The sequence below is a fragment of the Mastigoproctus giganteus genome, chromosome 4 (genome assembly GCF_048544385.1).
Source record: "Mastigoproctus giganteus isolate SK-2022 chromosome 4, ASM4854438v1, whole genome shotgun sequence".
Lineage (NCBI taxonomy): Eukaryota > Metazoa > Arthropoda > Arachnida > Uropygi > Thelyphonidae > Mastigoproctus > Mastigoproctus giganteus.
The window spans coordinates 216,954,840-216,970,529 of record NC_143578.1 but is presented as its reverse complement, the minus strand read 5'-3'; the positions used below and the strand labels follow the sequence as shown (position 1 = coordinate 216,970,529).

The 15,690-nt window shown below is 40.4% G+C and overlaps 1 long non-coding RNA gene across 1 annotated transcript in view; it reads right to left on the bottom strand.

The window, feature by feature from the left end:
- The window catches only part of LOC150087401 (uncharacterized), a 95,077-nt gene that overhangs the window by 48,850 nt on the left and 30,537 nt on the right, over positions 1-15,690 (bottom strand). The window contains exon 2 of the long non-coding RNA XR_016546882.1: positions 12,558-12,584. This is a non-coding gene — a long non-coding RNA (uncharacterized LOC150087401). The remainder of the gene's footprint in view (positions 1-12,557; positions 12,585-15,690) is intronic.

Genomic DNA, 15,690 nt, shown 5'->3' with positions numbered 1-15,690 from the left:
GCTTTTGTTAAGGGAAAGTCTAGCTTGCCCAATTTGATTGGATACTATGATGTGGTCACAAAGGAACTGGATGCAGGGAATAACTTTGATATCATATATTTGGATCTTAGAAAGGCTTTTGATACTGTTGTACATGGAAGGCTGCTGAACAAATTGGAGCAGTGTGGCAATGGAGGCAAATTTCTGTTATGGATAAAGGGATGGTTGAGTGGGAGAAGACAGATAGAGTGGTAATCAGTGAACACTGCTCTTCGTGGATCAATGTTATTAGTGGAGTTCAAAAGGGTTCGGTGTTGGGTCCACTGTTGTTTTGTATATTTATCAATGATATTGATGAAGGTATATCTGGCTTAGTGTCGAAGTTTTCAGATGAACCAAAGGTTGTTAATGATAGTGTGCTACTGCAACAGGATCTAGAAATTTGGGCAGTTGTGCTGAGAAGTGACAACCGAAGTTTAACTTTGACAAATGCAAAGTACTGCATATGGGTAGAAATAACCCCAGAGGAAGGTACCAACTGTGTGGTACTACACTTAAGGTAGAAAAAAATGGAAAAGACCTGGGAGTAATTGTGCACTCAGATATGAAGTTTTCTGAGCAATGCTGACAGGCTGCCAGAGCGGATCATGCGGTTTGGTTTTGTCAATGAAATACAAGAATTTTGCTAGCAGACAAAAGGAGGTTATTGTCCCTCTGTATAAGGCAATGGTCGGACCAAGTCTTGAGTATTGCGTACAGGTCTGGAGGCCTCATTTTAGGAAGGATGCAGATTTGCTTGAGTGTGTACAGAGAAGGGCAACAAGATTGGTGAGGGCAACGAAGGGATTCCCTTACCAAGAGAGGCTTAATTTCTGCAAATTGCAGCGACTGGGGACTGGGCACATGCGAGGTGACCTGATTGAGTTGTATACAGCCTTGAATGGTTTGAGCATGCTTAATGCTGATGGGATTCTTCCTCTTGCTCAGAATAATCGCTGTAGAAGTTGATAGCTTAAATAGATTCAAGGCAGAACTAGACAAACATTTGGAATGAGTGGATGGGTGAAATGAAAAGGGTGCAGTTTTTTTTTTTTTTTGGTGTTGCTATATAGCTGGCTTTCTTGCATCATGTGCCAATGCTAATGTTAATCTTATGATCTACGGTCCCCTTTATTAGATTTGCTTGATTCACTGCTTAGAAATTGCAAACTATCCGTAATAATTGATGGTACTTCAACAACCCCAGTTACTGTTTCGCAAGGTGTTCCTCAAGGCTCACCATTCGGTTCGCTCTTCTTTATTGTTTATACTAATGATTTGTCAACCTTATTTCACTCCGTTAATGTTGAGTGGTAACTGTATGCAGATGATATTAAACTTTATAAAGTTATTCGATCTTCAATTGACAGCATGAACTCCAGTTCTGTGTTGATTCTCTCTCACTCTGGCTCTATAAAAATATTTTGTTTCTGAACCCGCTAAAATGTAAATTATGTCGCTTTCGCTCGAATCGTTCAATTACACCCTCCATCCTTACTGATTATTATATTGGAAACTCGCTAATTGCAAGTACTGATACATACAAGGACTTTAGTGTCCTATTTCGATCTGATCTTCATCCCTCTTTCCATGTTGATCACATAATATCTCAGAATTCCAAACTTCTTGGGTAAATTAAGCGTTCTTCCTCTATTTTCAAGAGTGACGAAGTTATTATTCTTCTCCACAAGCAGCTTATACTTCCCATTTTTGATTATTGTGATATTATTTGGTCCCCACAAGAGGAAAATCTTTCTCACCGACTTGAGAGAATTCAAATTAAATTCATTAAATTCTTATGCTATCGAAATCACATTGCCTTTCACCGTCGAAATTATGGAGCTCTTTGTGGTCCTTCAGAATCATTCCTCTTTACTCTAGACGACAACTCCATGGATCTCTTTTTGTCGACAACGTCATAATGTTATCGATTCTCCGTCTCTTCTTGAACAAATACCTTTCGCTGTACCTCGTTTGAATTCTTGTCATAAAACTTATTGCTCACTGCCTGTTCCTCGTACTGATCACTTACTTGGTAGTTCTCTGTTTCGTTTTCTTCAGGTATTGAATAATTACAACAACATTGATTTTACACTTAATCCACCTATCTATAAGAATTTGCTCCTGTGGGAGGGGGAGGTGTTAATTTTTTTGTTTTCGCTATCTCTATTCATTTGCTTACTCAATTACATGAGATAAACAGTAATAAAGAGAAGTGCCCTCAAACCTCTGATACCTACTTGCGCTACCTGACTGCTGTAATTAAATCAGAATTTTCCCGGTCCAGAGGGCGTTGTGATTTCCCTCGGTCTTGATAGAACCTAATTATGTCGGCAAGTCAGTGTCTGAGTCTATGAATAATTACAAACAATTATAATACCTTTGAAACAACTTAAATACATATCATAATATATACAAGTACACTATAATACATATTATAAATTTCATAAGTATAATATTTATAAATTCTTCTCAAAGTGAAGACAAATCAAACATTACACAAGCAGATTCTAATCTGCTGGTATAATGTTTCACCGCTCCCTCTAATCATTGGGTCTATCTTCTCTTGGTGAACAACATAGGCATACTTTAACAATTCTACTATTTGTATTTGCCCTAAAACAGGTTAGGTTACTTTACCTAATACAGTATATATATTCCTTCTGACATTATGGGAATCTTCTACTCTTGATGCCATTCCAATTCAGTTTAATACAAAATCCACTTATCCTATTTCTAAATACCCTTAAGATATTGGCTAGGTGTGTGTAACAAGCTGTGATCTATTTTAATTTCCACTTTCGGTACAAAATACATTTTATAAGTGTCAGGTTTCTTAATTTACGAAAAATTTCCCCTCTATAAAGCATTAACTGTCTCTGCTCTCCCTAACGTTTTTCGAAACTTTACCTTATCCTTTTAATTAACACAGATTCATCGGGTTATGCTCAGATGCCTGGCATAACCATTTCCTTTTGTGTAAACCTGGCTTTAATCGTTTCTCTTAACATCTCATTCACCTAAAGCACTCAATCTATTACTCAGGGATACAAGAGCGCTGTTAATATGCATAATAGCACCCGAACACAGCCAATCTGCCGTGTCTACACTAATATCTGGAATGAATTTTGATATCGGGATACAGCCTCCCGTGAATGGAAATTACGATGCTAATGTCATTGGCAATGTTACCTCCTCCATTAAGCCACTTACGTTCCGAGCGCAACTCTACAGAAATAAATGCAGACGGCGGCATACTAGTGATAGTATTGTGTATGTCAGCCAACATTATAATGAAACCCTGACTGATACTGCTTCTAACAGTGGAAATACTATTGAAAGTGTAAATTTAAATGAATACAACCAAACAAATAACAGCGTGAGTCTAGACGCCCCGAGTGAAATATCAAACTCAGCTGCGGAACCTTGCCTAGGAACCAAAGAAAAAGCTGAGTACCAACAATCAGATAATACTACGTTCCTCCGCCTAGACGACCAAAAACTAGAACTCATTGCGAACGAAATAAGACATCTAATAATCAACACTCTAGACACTCAACTAATGTCTCTAGTCAAAGCCAAATTATTAAAACTCTCTGAAGATCACGACAATCAGGGTACGATGACGAATGTCCCTAGGGTCAATTCACACACATATCAACCAGGGGTGAGGTCACGTAATGGTCATGATACTAAAGGCACCCAAAACCGTCAACACATGACGAGTTGTGTTCAATCAGTTCCAGAAGCTAGTGTTATCAACGGTATAATTCCTTCGCTAGAAATTGAAACTCAGAATTGGCAGCATTCTAATCTATCAGTACCTCATGATAAACTTAGCACAAGCAATTCATGTCATGGAACGGAGAAGTTAAGACTCACACCTGCATCGAGTGACTGCTGTGTGAATAATATCATTTTTCCCACATTAAATAACCCTAATGCGGTAGGTCCTAAGGCCAGATATCTCGACACAAACCAACCAACTGAGTTTCAGAGAGACCACTTAACTCATATGGGAAAATGCATCGACAGATTCACAAAAAATAATCAAGTGGAAAATTGCCTTAATGAAGACGTTACTGAGTGGCCGTATCAAGAAGCTAATACTTCATATACCAGTCTGCCGGATTCCCCGCCAATCCAGAATGCTATACACTGTCTCAATAGCCTTATGCCAAACAGACTGAATAACAAATCATATGGGAACAGAAATGAAATTTTCTTCAATAGAAAAGTTGTTCAAAGACCTCCCGTCCCCTCCTACTCATCTTGTCGTAGCGGGTACAGCCGAAACAACTCCATCTTGGCAGCTGGTTCACAATACCCTACCAATAACAATTGCGGTAGATTGTCAGGTGCATCATTCTCCTCTCGAATAAAACCCATGATCACAAGACCCATCCAACAATCTAAAGCCATCTTTGTTTCCCGAGTCGACCCTCAGACTACTCCAGGCCAAATTGTGTCTGAATGCCTACGACTCATGAATATAACTGTAAGAGTCACCCTACTGAAGAGGGCAGCCACATATGCGTCCTTCAAAATTGAGTGTGATGAAAAAGATATTAATAATGTTGCCGCCACTTCCTTCTGGCCAGTGGGAGCTCTCATCAGACCTTTTTATCACAACGGCCACCCGAGATTAAAACTACCTCGCTATGTATATCCCAGTAAGCCAACCACAAACTCACAAGTATGACGCCAAAGGAAGGAAACCAGGCCATCGCAGAATATATGTACCCCGTCAGTTACACTGGATACTCAACCTCTACCGGATCGCCAGTCAGATGTCAATCGGATTTCTATAATAGTCACTACCCGACGCATGATACAAAGTAAGACTATACCCCGTAGAAGACCTACTAGGACACAGATAAAACCATTATCCATAGGGAAGATTTTTTATCAGAATGTTAGGAGCATACGAAACAAGTTGGATACATTGGAACAAATGCTCTTGTCACAGTCTGCTGATGTTATCTGTCTTACCGAGACCTGGCTCCAGCCACATCAAGAGTCTCTAGTCGCTGCTGACGCTGCTGGATACAATGCCTACTTCAAATCCAGATCTGTAGCGAGGGGTGGAGGAGTAGCCCTGTTTGTACGTGACACAGCACTTCAAATAATCTCGGTCGCCTACTCGGATTCAGAGCTTTATGAGGCATTACTTGTCACTTTAAAAGTCCACACAGCACTCTTAGATATAGCAGTCGTTTACATTCCACCTGTCCCTAGTCTAGAAATGATAAATAATGTAGTAGACTGGCTTCTCAACAAATTACATGTGTCAGCCACCCATATAGTATGTGGAGATTTCAACCTTCCACCACAGCTCAATAACCTACTGGACACCATGTTAAATAAACTACAGCCATGCTCCATCTCTCTTATCAATGATCAACCTACAAGAGGTGAAAATCGACTTGACCTAATTCTGTCTTCTGGTAAATGTATAATTGATGTACCCCCCGAAACGTTCTTTCCATCCGATCATAGCCCAATTGCAATGCTCATAATGCTACCGTATGTGGACTTCAGTGTCAAGGAAAAAATTAAGAGCCAGCTTGTCATTTCGCCAGCCTTTCTGGACCCAAATAAATGCTTATTTGCTGCCAGCTGTATCCCGTGGGAATGTCTAATCAAATGTGATGCCTTATTTGCAACAACTCTCTTAACCAGTTGGATCAACTCTATTACAGAATTTGCGGCTTCCAAAGTAGTAAGGAGGTCATCAAAATCTAAAACCTGGTGGAACTCTAGCCTAACTGCATTGTTTAAACTAAAGCAAAGTCTGCACAGAAAATGGAAACTGTCTAATGACCCACAAAATAGAATTAACTACTCGAGGGCCAGAGCAATATTTAATAGGGAAAAATCTAGAGCAATCAACCGCTACATCAAAGACACACTTGACAGTGGAAAGCTACCTCGTTGCACACATAAAAGTGACACAAATAAGGGGCTTGACAAGGAAGCGTGGATGGACCACATCAGCAGATTCTCCAGCATATATCATGAGTCTCAGGTCAGGGAGTTTGAGTGGGATCAATTAGTTGACAATGAGATGGAGTCTGTTATTATCACTAAAGAAGCACTAATACAGAGTATTAACTCCCTCAGGGCAACTAAGACAGCTGGAGTTGATGGAGTCCCCCACTTCATGGTAAAGTGTCTCGGCCCTTACCTAATTGAACCACTCCAAGCAATTTATAGCTCTATCCTTGCTTGCCGAGTTTTCCCTGAGAACTGGAATAAGTACGCTGTAATTCCAATGCCGAAAATTACAAAGCCTAACCTTGTGGAGCACTACAGGCCAATATCTACTGCATCTACCCTGTTAAAAGTACTAGAGAAAGCTCTTTTGCCAAAGTTGTCGAATCAGATACTGGCTGGGCAGCCTCAACAAATTCATTATTCAATAACTTCAAGATCAACAGTTACTAACCTCCTCACAGTTCAAGCCGCGATACTAAATGCTTTCCAAGCCAGACAGGAAATTGCAATAATTTATGCCGATATAAAAGCAGCCTTCGATAGCCTGGATGTACATGCCTTACTTCATCTGCTCCAACACGCCTTCCAAATAAAAGGAAATTTGCTGAAGTTCCTACAGGCCCTACTTACTTGTCGGTCCATTTATTACCGCACAGATAGTCAGATCCTTCAACGCCAACTCCATGCAGGAGTTCCACAGGGTGGAGTTTTATCTGGACTCCTCTTTACCGCCATGATGATCCCGTTCTGCAAGGGTAGGGATGATGTATGCACTTATGCAGACGATATTAAGATCCTAACACCCATCCAACCGTCCATGACCAATAGTGCATTGTGTGAACAGATTAATTATAAGCTTCTGAACTTATTCGTGTACTTAGACAAATTTGGCTTGGCCCTAAATCCGCAGAAGACTGTAATTATGGTGTACTCACTCAAAAAATCCCCTACGCTCGTACACCCGAAACTTAATGGCAAACCTATTCCAGTTGTTGAGACGCATAGAGATCTGGGAGTAACATTTGATACGAAACTTACGTTCAAGTCTCATATTGACCTGATTATAAAGAAAATGAACTGCTTACGTTGGGCAACAAAACAGCACCTCTTGCACGTGAAACAGACTGCAACAACCGCACGATATTTAAGAACCACAGTGTATTCGGTCATTTTGTATGGCGCAGAATTGTGGGCGTCAGCCACCCCTACCGAAATTAGGAGAATATATGCGAGTGAGACGCATAGAGATCTGGGAGTAACATTTGATACGAAACTTACGTTCAAGTCTCATATTGACCTGATTATAAAGAAAATGAACTGCTTACGTTGGGCAACAAAACAGCACCTCTTGCACGTGAAACAGACTGCAACAACCGCACGATATTTAAGAACCACAGTGTATTCGGTCATTTTGTATGGCGCAGAATTGTGGGCGTCAGCCACCCCTACCGAAATTAGGAGAATATATGCGAGTGAATTCTGGCTGCTGAAGTGGGCAAACCATAAGCACCATCTCCCTCAACAGTTAAGGACCACGCAGCTCTCTGAACAGCTTAAACTGCAGCGTTTACCAGACATCATTGCCTGGAAACGATTAATAACCGCAATCAAAATGATGACTGGCACGATATCATCACCATGCTTCTGGCAGCTTTGTGAGTGGCACATCCCGCCATCTGCATTAAGAGGTACAAAATCCTTGAGAATGAAGACCAACAGACTGAAGATGGCCGACAGGTTTATACCCGCCAGTGCGTTAGAATCAATTCAGTGCCTAACACGTATAGGAATTGACCTACTAAGGCTCACAGAAGATCTGAAATATAGAAAACAAACCGCAGTGTGGTTCGCTGAGGCTACTGTTGCCTAGTAGTTGTGTGAATTTCTGCCAAGAACTGTGTGTACGCAATTGAACAATGTATATCTCTCACAAGTTGATCAGTGGATGCGATGTCAAGATGAACTTTTGTATTACAATTGCCAGGACTCTAGACAGAAATGTAGTGAAGAGTAATGCAATTTATATGTCATCTTTTCGTGTATATTTATTGTATATTTGTTGCCCTTTCTTGTATATTTTAGACATTCTTTTTTTCGCATTTTATGGTAATCCCCTGGCATTTTCTGCCATGAAGGGAATTTGTCACTTACCAATGTAAACCTATATTTTAAATTTGGTACGACAAATAAAGATTTATTTATATATATATAACTATACAAGTGATGTCCCTACGGAGAGATGGAATTCATACAAGAAGTAAGAAGGTGGTCCTTATTTGTCCATCCAACAGCAGTACAGCCTACAAAACTGGATGAAGGCCATCTCTTAGTACCTTATTTAAGTACCTTAGTTCCAGTACATTCACTTATGCTGTCTTACAATTTACAATTTCGCTGCCACACTCCTTTTTACTATACTGCCCAATTACAGGCCCACACATGCATCTATATATATATCCTGGAATTTACTTTGTGGCTTATATAGCATGAAAGTAACAGTCCACTTACTTTATTTCTATCTTGCTCTTACCTTGTCCTAACTTCGTGTTTCCATTGGGTATTCACTTCTGCTGCTTCCACCTTTCTGTAGGACGTCTGGTGATTGGCGATTATTACATCTAAGAGATGGCCTTCATTCCAGTTTTGTAGGCTGTACTGCTGTTGGATGGACAAATAAGGACCACCTTCTTACTTCTCGTATGAATTCAATCTCTCCGTAGGGACATCACTTTATTTGGGGATTCTTTCTCGCTGTAAGGCACATAATTATCTTAACTTTACACTCTCTATCGTTATTTTTTTAACTTCTCCCACATCACCGATCTTGTTCCGACCGACACTCAGACTACGACTTCGATTGTGCTCCGACTTCTCTATGTCTCATCCCCTATCTTTTTCCCCAAAAATCATATGTTATTTTCTCTCTCATCTATTCGTTCATCCTTCATCGCCAGATCTCTTCCACCAATCACGTCGAATTCCTTTTTTCTTAACTTTTATTTCCCGCCTATTTTCTTACTAAGAATAGCGTATTCAAATACAGATATATACAGTTAAACCCAGTATTTATTAAATAAAATAATTAAAAGTACAAAAGTACAAAACCAGTAGCTTTCGGAACACGTGTCCCTTTATCAACTGACAAAAATTTTTTAAATACATTACAAGCAAAGTGGCACGTTAGTCATTGTTGTAGCACGGACGTGTGCTGCCTTACGCCAGTGATCATCCATCAATAAAACCGTTGTCTCTAGGATGGGATGTATACGCATGCCTTTCTGGCGATTTAATGCCTTAGGGTTGTTTATTATGTTTAGTGACTCTAGCCATAGGCGGTGGCGAAAGTGTCGCGCGTGGTCCACTATCTCAAAGTCGCGCTTGGGGTCAAGATCGTGGTTGGTAGCCCAAAAATGTTCTGCAAGCACGGACTGGTCAGTTTCGGCAAGCCGGATTGCTCTGTCGTGTTCCGTGAGGCGATCCTGGAGACGTCTCGATGTCTCACCTACGTAGCAACTGTTACAGGCCCTACAGGTGATACGGTACACCACATTGCTGCGTAAGACAGGTGTGACAGGGGTCTTCACATTGGAGACAAGTGAACGCAGGTTCCTACCTGGTAATTGCACACATTTGATGTTGTAACTTCTCAGGATCTTCGAGATACGTCCTGACACTCCTGGATAGTACGGAATGTAGGCGGACGATATGCCGACTTGCTTCGGAGGTCTTGGGTTGGAAGTAAGTTCTTGTGCCTGTAACAAGCATCTGTTTAGTACATGTGATGGATAACCGCATCTGGTTAGGTCCGCCTTCACACGGGAGATCTCGTTACGTCTAATTGTGTCGGTGCTGGAATGGCTCCAGGCCCTGGAGAACAGGGTGCGGGCAGTGCTATTGAGATGGCTTGGAGCGTGGCCGGACCCGTAGTTGGTGAATTGACCGCACCACATGGGTTTGCGGTATACTGAGGTCTCTAGACGTGGGCCTACGCGATGCACTAGCACGTCTAGAAACGGGAGCGAACCGTCCACCTCTGATTCCACGGTAAACTTGATGAAATTGGATAGAGAGTTGAGGTGTTCTAGTAGTACCGTTTCAGAACCACGTGGTATTATGGTAAAAATATCGTCGACGTATCTACACCACGTCGTAATAGGTGTAGGTGGGTTCTGGTGTATCTGCTCCTCCAGATCTTCCATGGCGATGTTAGCTACTACGGAACTGACAGGGGCACCCATAGCAGTGCCATGTACTTGTTTGTAGAGTGAGTCTTCAAAGGTGAAGATGCTGCTAGAGAGGCATAGGTTGAGGGCGGTACAGATGTCATCAGTGGATAGTGACGTCCTGGATTGGAGGCTTAAGTCGCTCTCAAGGAGCCTTCTGGCGCAGTGCACGGCCTGTTGGACGGGAATCGAGGTGAATAAAGAAACCACGTCAAATGATGCCATGACAGACTTATCAGGGATTGAAATGTCCTTAATGATGTTAATGAATTCACTGCTGTTTTTTTCACGGTGTGAGATGTATTACCTATAAGAGGCGAGAGGAGGCTCGCGATGTGTTTGGACAGTTCATACGTTGGGGCACTGCAGCAAGACACTATAGGTCTGAGAGGAATACCCGGTTTATGGATCTTTGGTAATCCGTAGAATTGTGGTAGTTGGCAGCCAGTAGCACGTAGAAGATGGTGAGTCGCGGTCGGGATCTTCTTATCTTTAAGCCATGCGCGAACAAGTTTATTAACATTTGCTTCCAGGCGTTTCAAGACTTTAACGGGAGGATCAGGTAGAGGTTCATATACGTTAGGATCGAGTAATAGGGCCAAGGCTTTCTCTCGGTAGGCTGATCGGTCCAGCACAACAGTCCGGCGCCCTTTATCCGCAGGAAGTACAACGATGGAGTTGTCTTCTCTTATAGATGACAGGGCGGCACGCTGGCGGTGGTTGAGGTTTGAGTACGTTTTTCGAGTGTTGCGGAGGACTGTGGCAGTCTTGAATCGGATCTCGTTTGCAGTTTCTTCCGGAAGGTTGGTAATACTGGCTTCTATACCCATAGCGAGCTGTGTGATGGGAGGTTTCGATGGTATAACGGCGAATTTCATACCGTTAGATAAAACACTCAGCTGCTCGTTGGACAGTTGTTTGTTACTTAGATTCAAGACGAAAGAAGTCGTGTCGTCTGAACGAGTGTTCGCCTTTAAGGAGTTAGCTTCTATGCTTAAGTTTACCGTATCACCTGGTGGTGTACCGTATCACCTGTAGGGCCTGTAACAGTTGCTACGTAGGTGAGACATCGAGACGTCTCCAGGATCGCCTCACGGAACACGACAGAGCAATCCGGCTTGCCGAAACTGACCAGTCCGTGCTTGCAGAACATTTTTGGGCTACCAACCACGATCTTGACCCCAAGCGCGACTTTGAGATAGTGGACCACGCGCGACACTTTCGCCACCGCCTATGGCTAGAGTCACTAAACATAATAAACAACCCTAAGGCATTAAATCGCCAGAAAGGCATGCGTATACATCCCATCCTAGAGACAACGGTTTTATTGATGGATGATCACTGGCGTAAGGCAGCACACGTCCGTGCTACAACAATGACTAACGTGCCACTTTGCTTGTAATGTATTTAAAAAATTTTTGTCAGTTGATAAAGGGACACGTGTTCCGAAAGCTACTGGTTTTGTACTTTTGTACTTTTAATTATTTTATTTAATAAATACTGGGTTTAACTGTATATATCTGTATTTGAAACTATGGACCCCAGTACTCCAGGCCCATTTGTCACTAATAGCATATTCTTTACTGCTATTTCTTATTGTTTTTAAAATTACTTCCCTACAGTCGTCCCAGAGAATCGCTTACAGCAGCCCTCTTCCACAGTTTGTCACGAGCCTTCACTGATTCGGCGTGACAACTAAGCCTTTCCTGTTGCTTGGTTTATGCCAGGCTCCTTACTTGCCCTTATTTCAAGTGTGGTGTCCCTTTGTCAATTTTAAGTGAATCTTTTAGTCGCCATTATCTATGCCTGAGCTCTTAATCGCCCCTTTTGTCAAACTTCGAGTTTTTCTAAGTGGCATTATCACTTAGAACACTTAAATTTATACTAATATTTTCGTTGATGCTAAATTAAACCTTCTTTAATTACTCTTTCACTCGTCGAGACCCAAATACACCAGATCATATGAGAGTCACTCTTACACTCCTTACTCTTTTCTTGATCTAATTGTTTTATATATTTTAATTCTAGTTTTGTATTGATTCTGTAACTCTCAATATTCTCATCATTATTTAGGGTCTGTGTGAGAAGCATGTATTTAAATAAATATTAATAATTTCATAAAATGCTAGGTATAAGAAGTTATTCTTACTTACAAACACGCCTGGTAATGTAACTGTTATATTCAGGATTGGCTTCCCTTGCAAAAAATAAACTTCAATCAGAATTTCATAATTTGAATACATAAAGTATTTTTACCATTTTAAAAATATTAAAACTGATATTATGACAATCTAATTTTAAAAGGTTTTCAGTACTTACCGGGTCTGAGGTTTGCCCATTATTTTCCTGAAAACAAAAAATAATAATAAATAAATAACTAAACAAACAAATAAAATAAATTTTAAAGGTTTCATTACAAAAATTAGTGTAATATGCGATGTACTTCAATTAAAAGACAACTGGGGCTCAGTTCCACGTATTTCTTTAATTTAGTTTGTTTGTTTTTTTTGGGCCGAAATTTTAAAAGGCTTTAAATAATTAAATGTACTTACCGGGTCTGCGGTTTGCCCATTATTTTCCTGAAAACAAAAAATAAATAACTAAACAAACAAATAAAATTTTAAGAGTTTCATTACAAAAATTAGTCTCACGTGCAATGCGCTTCAATTAAAAGACAACTGGGGCTCAGTTCCACGTATTTCTTTAATTTAGGTTGTTTTTTTTTTTTTGGGGGCGAAATTTAAATGTTAAAGTTGAACTAAGTATTATCATTTCGAATTTACAATTTCTAAAATTAGCCTCATAAACTGCTTTTTCTTTCTTTTTTTCATTCAAAAGGAGAGTTCTCAGTTTATGAAACGTCACGGGTTTATTTTGAAGCGAACGAAAACTGATTTTATCTGAATGAAAACGGATGAAGCGTGCGGAGAAGCTATACAATTTATACTATTCGGTTCCGTACGCCGATAATTTTTACAATAAATCGAGTAGCAGCAGTAACTGTTGGCTGATATTGAAAAAAAAAAAAATATATATATATATATATTGATTAAGCAAAACTTTATAATTAAAAATAAAAGTGTAAATGGTATAGTAGAATTTTTAAAACAAATATATATATATATTTTTTAATATTTGGCCAAAAATATCCAGCTGAAAAATTGCCCAAAAAACTGCTAAACTATCGTATGTTCTCCTCCCACATTTTTACTATGATTTCTATGACAAAGAATTCAATAATCGATTATATATATATATATATATATAATTTCTTGTTTAACTCCGGCACGACACCAGGTTAGTGGAGTTTATAATAAACCAAATTCTGGTTTACTCATCGAAGCAATAGTCACCGCACGAAGAGCATGCATCGATATACGAACTGTGAGCTGGCACACATGCACTTAGTGTATGGATTAGCAGAGGTGAATGGACAAGCCGCTGAACGAATTTATGGAGAACGCTTCCCAGACAGACATGTACCGGACCACCGTTTACTCGTGTGCATCAAAATTTGTGCGATTATGGGTCATTTAAAGTGACTCTTGATTTTTTAAGGAGTCCTTATGTGCTGCAATGTAATAACTAGATCGTATGTATAGCTTAGCTTAATTTTCAGAACTCACCTCATAGTAATCCGCTTATCTGGTGGAGAGTTTTACCACATACATAGTGGTTATAGGATTGTAATAACTTACACGGATTATGGGTTTAAAACTAAGTTGTGGGCTATAAAAATTTTTCTAAGAAAGGAAAATGCACCTACCATTCTATGGTTGCCTAATTAAATTAAATTAAATTAAGAAAAATAGAAGCTAATAGCCGTGCAAGAGCGACTTTCGAAAATTCGTCCTCAGTTAGCTATAGTGGGGGGGGGGGCGGAGAGCGCGCTTGTGTTATATACGGGTTGGGTTCCCGAAATGCATTTCAGTGCACGTGGAAACTTAATACGTGCTAAATTCCAAATGGGGGAGAAATTGGCGGGAATCTTTTTGTTTAACACGTTGAGTGATGTATGGCGCTTAAACCATTCGATGACGAGGGCTTCGTTTTCAAGGATTTTGTAGCTAGAATTTAATTTAATTACTGTGATGGCTGAATCGATGAGTGGGTTGTGATTTTGAGATTGGACGTGTTGTGTTAGTTCTGCTGAATTAGTTTTAGCTTCAAATAAGTAATAGCTTCAAAACTAAGTAATAGTTTCAAAACTAATTTTAGCTTCAATTAAGTAATAGCTTCAAAACTAATTCAGCAAGAACTCCTCTGATCATTTGGTCGTCCCGGAGTATAAACAGAAAATTCATTCATTCATTCAAGTACAGAACTAACACAACACGTCCAATCTCAAAATCACAACCCACTCATCGATTCAGCCATCACAGTAGTTAAATTAAATTCCAGCTACAAAATCCTTGAAAACGAAGCCCTCGTTATCGAATGGTTTAAGCGCCATACATCACTCAACGTGTTAAACAAAAAGATTCCGGCTAATTTCTCCCCCATATGGAATTTAGCACGTATTACGTTTCCACGTGCGCTGAAATGCATTTCGGGAACCCAACCCGTATATAACACAAGCGCGCTCTCTTCCCACCCCACCCAATAGCTAACTGAGGACGAATTTTCGAAAGTCGCTCTTTCGCAGCTATTAGCTTCTATTTTTCTTCATTTAATTTAATTTAATTAGGCAACCATAGAATGGAAGGTGCACTTTCCTTTCTTAGAAAAATTTTTATAGCCCAAAACTTAGTTTTAAACCCATAATCCCTGTAAGTTATTAGAATCCTATAACCACTATGTATTTGGTAAAACTCTCCACCATCTAAGCGGATTACTATGAGGTTAATGCTGAAAATTAAGCTAAACTATACATACGATCGGATCATTTAAAGGTAACAGGAGTAGTGCGGGCAGACCACGTTCGACGCGAACTCCCACCATGAAAGAAAGTGTGTTGAAAGCCGTCCAGAATAATCCTATTACCAGCAAACGTGCCGTTGCCTCTGCCTTAGGAGTGTCTCGTTGCAGTGTACAGCGGGTCTTGCACAACGATTCCTTACACCACTTTCATCTCCAAAGGGTTCAGTTACTGCTCCCCCAAGATCATCCTGCACGTGTGGCTTTTGCGCCGTGGTTTCTCCAAAAAAGTGTTCAAAACTTGAATTTTCCAGCCTGTGTGTTGTTCACGGATGATGCTTATTTCACTCGAGAAGGCTTATTCAATCAGCGCAATGCTCATGTGTGGACTCACGACAACCCACAGGGTGTGCGCCAGCATGCGGCACAACATCGCTTCGCAATAAATGTGTGGGCAGGTATGGTCGGTGACTGCTTAGTCGGTCCATACCTGTTACCAGCCCGCATGAACTCCGATAAATATCGGATCATTCTTTAACAAGTTATATCAGGGTTACTTGACGATGTTCCAGCAAATGTAAGACGCAACAATTGG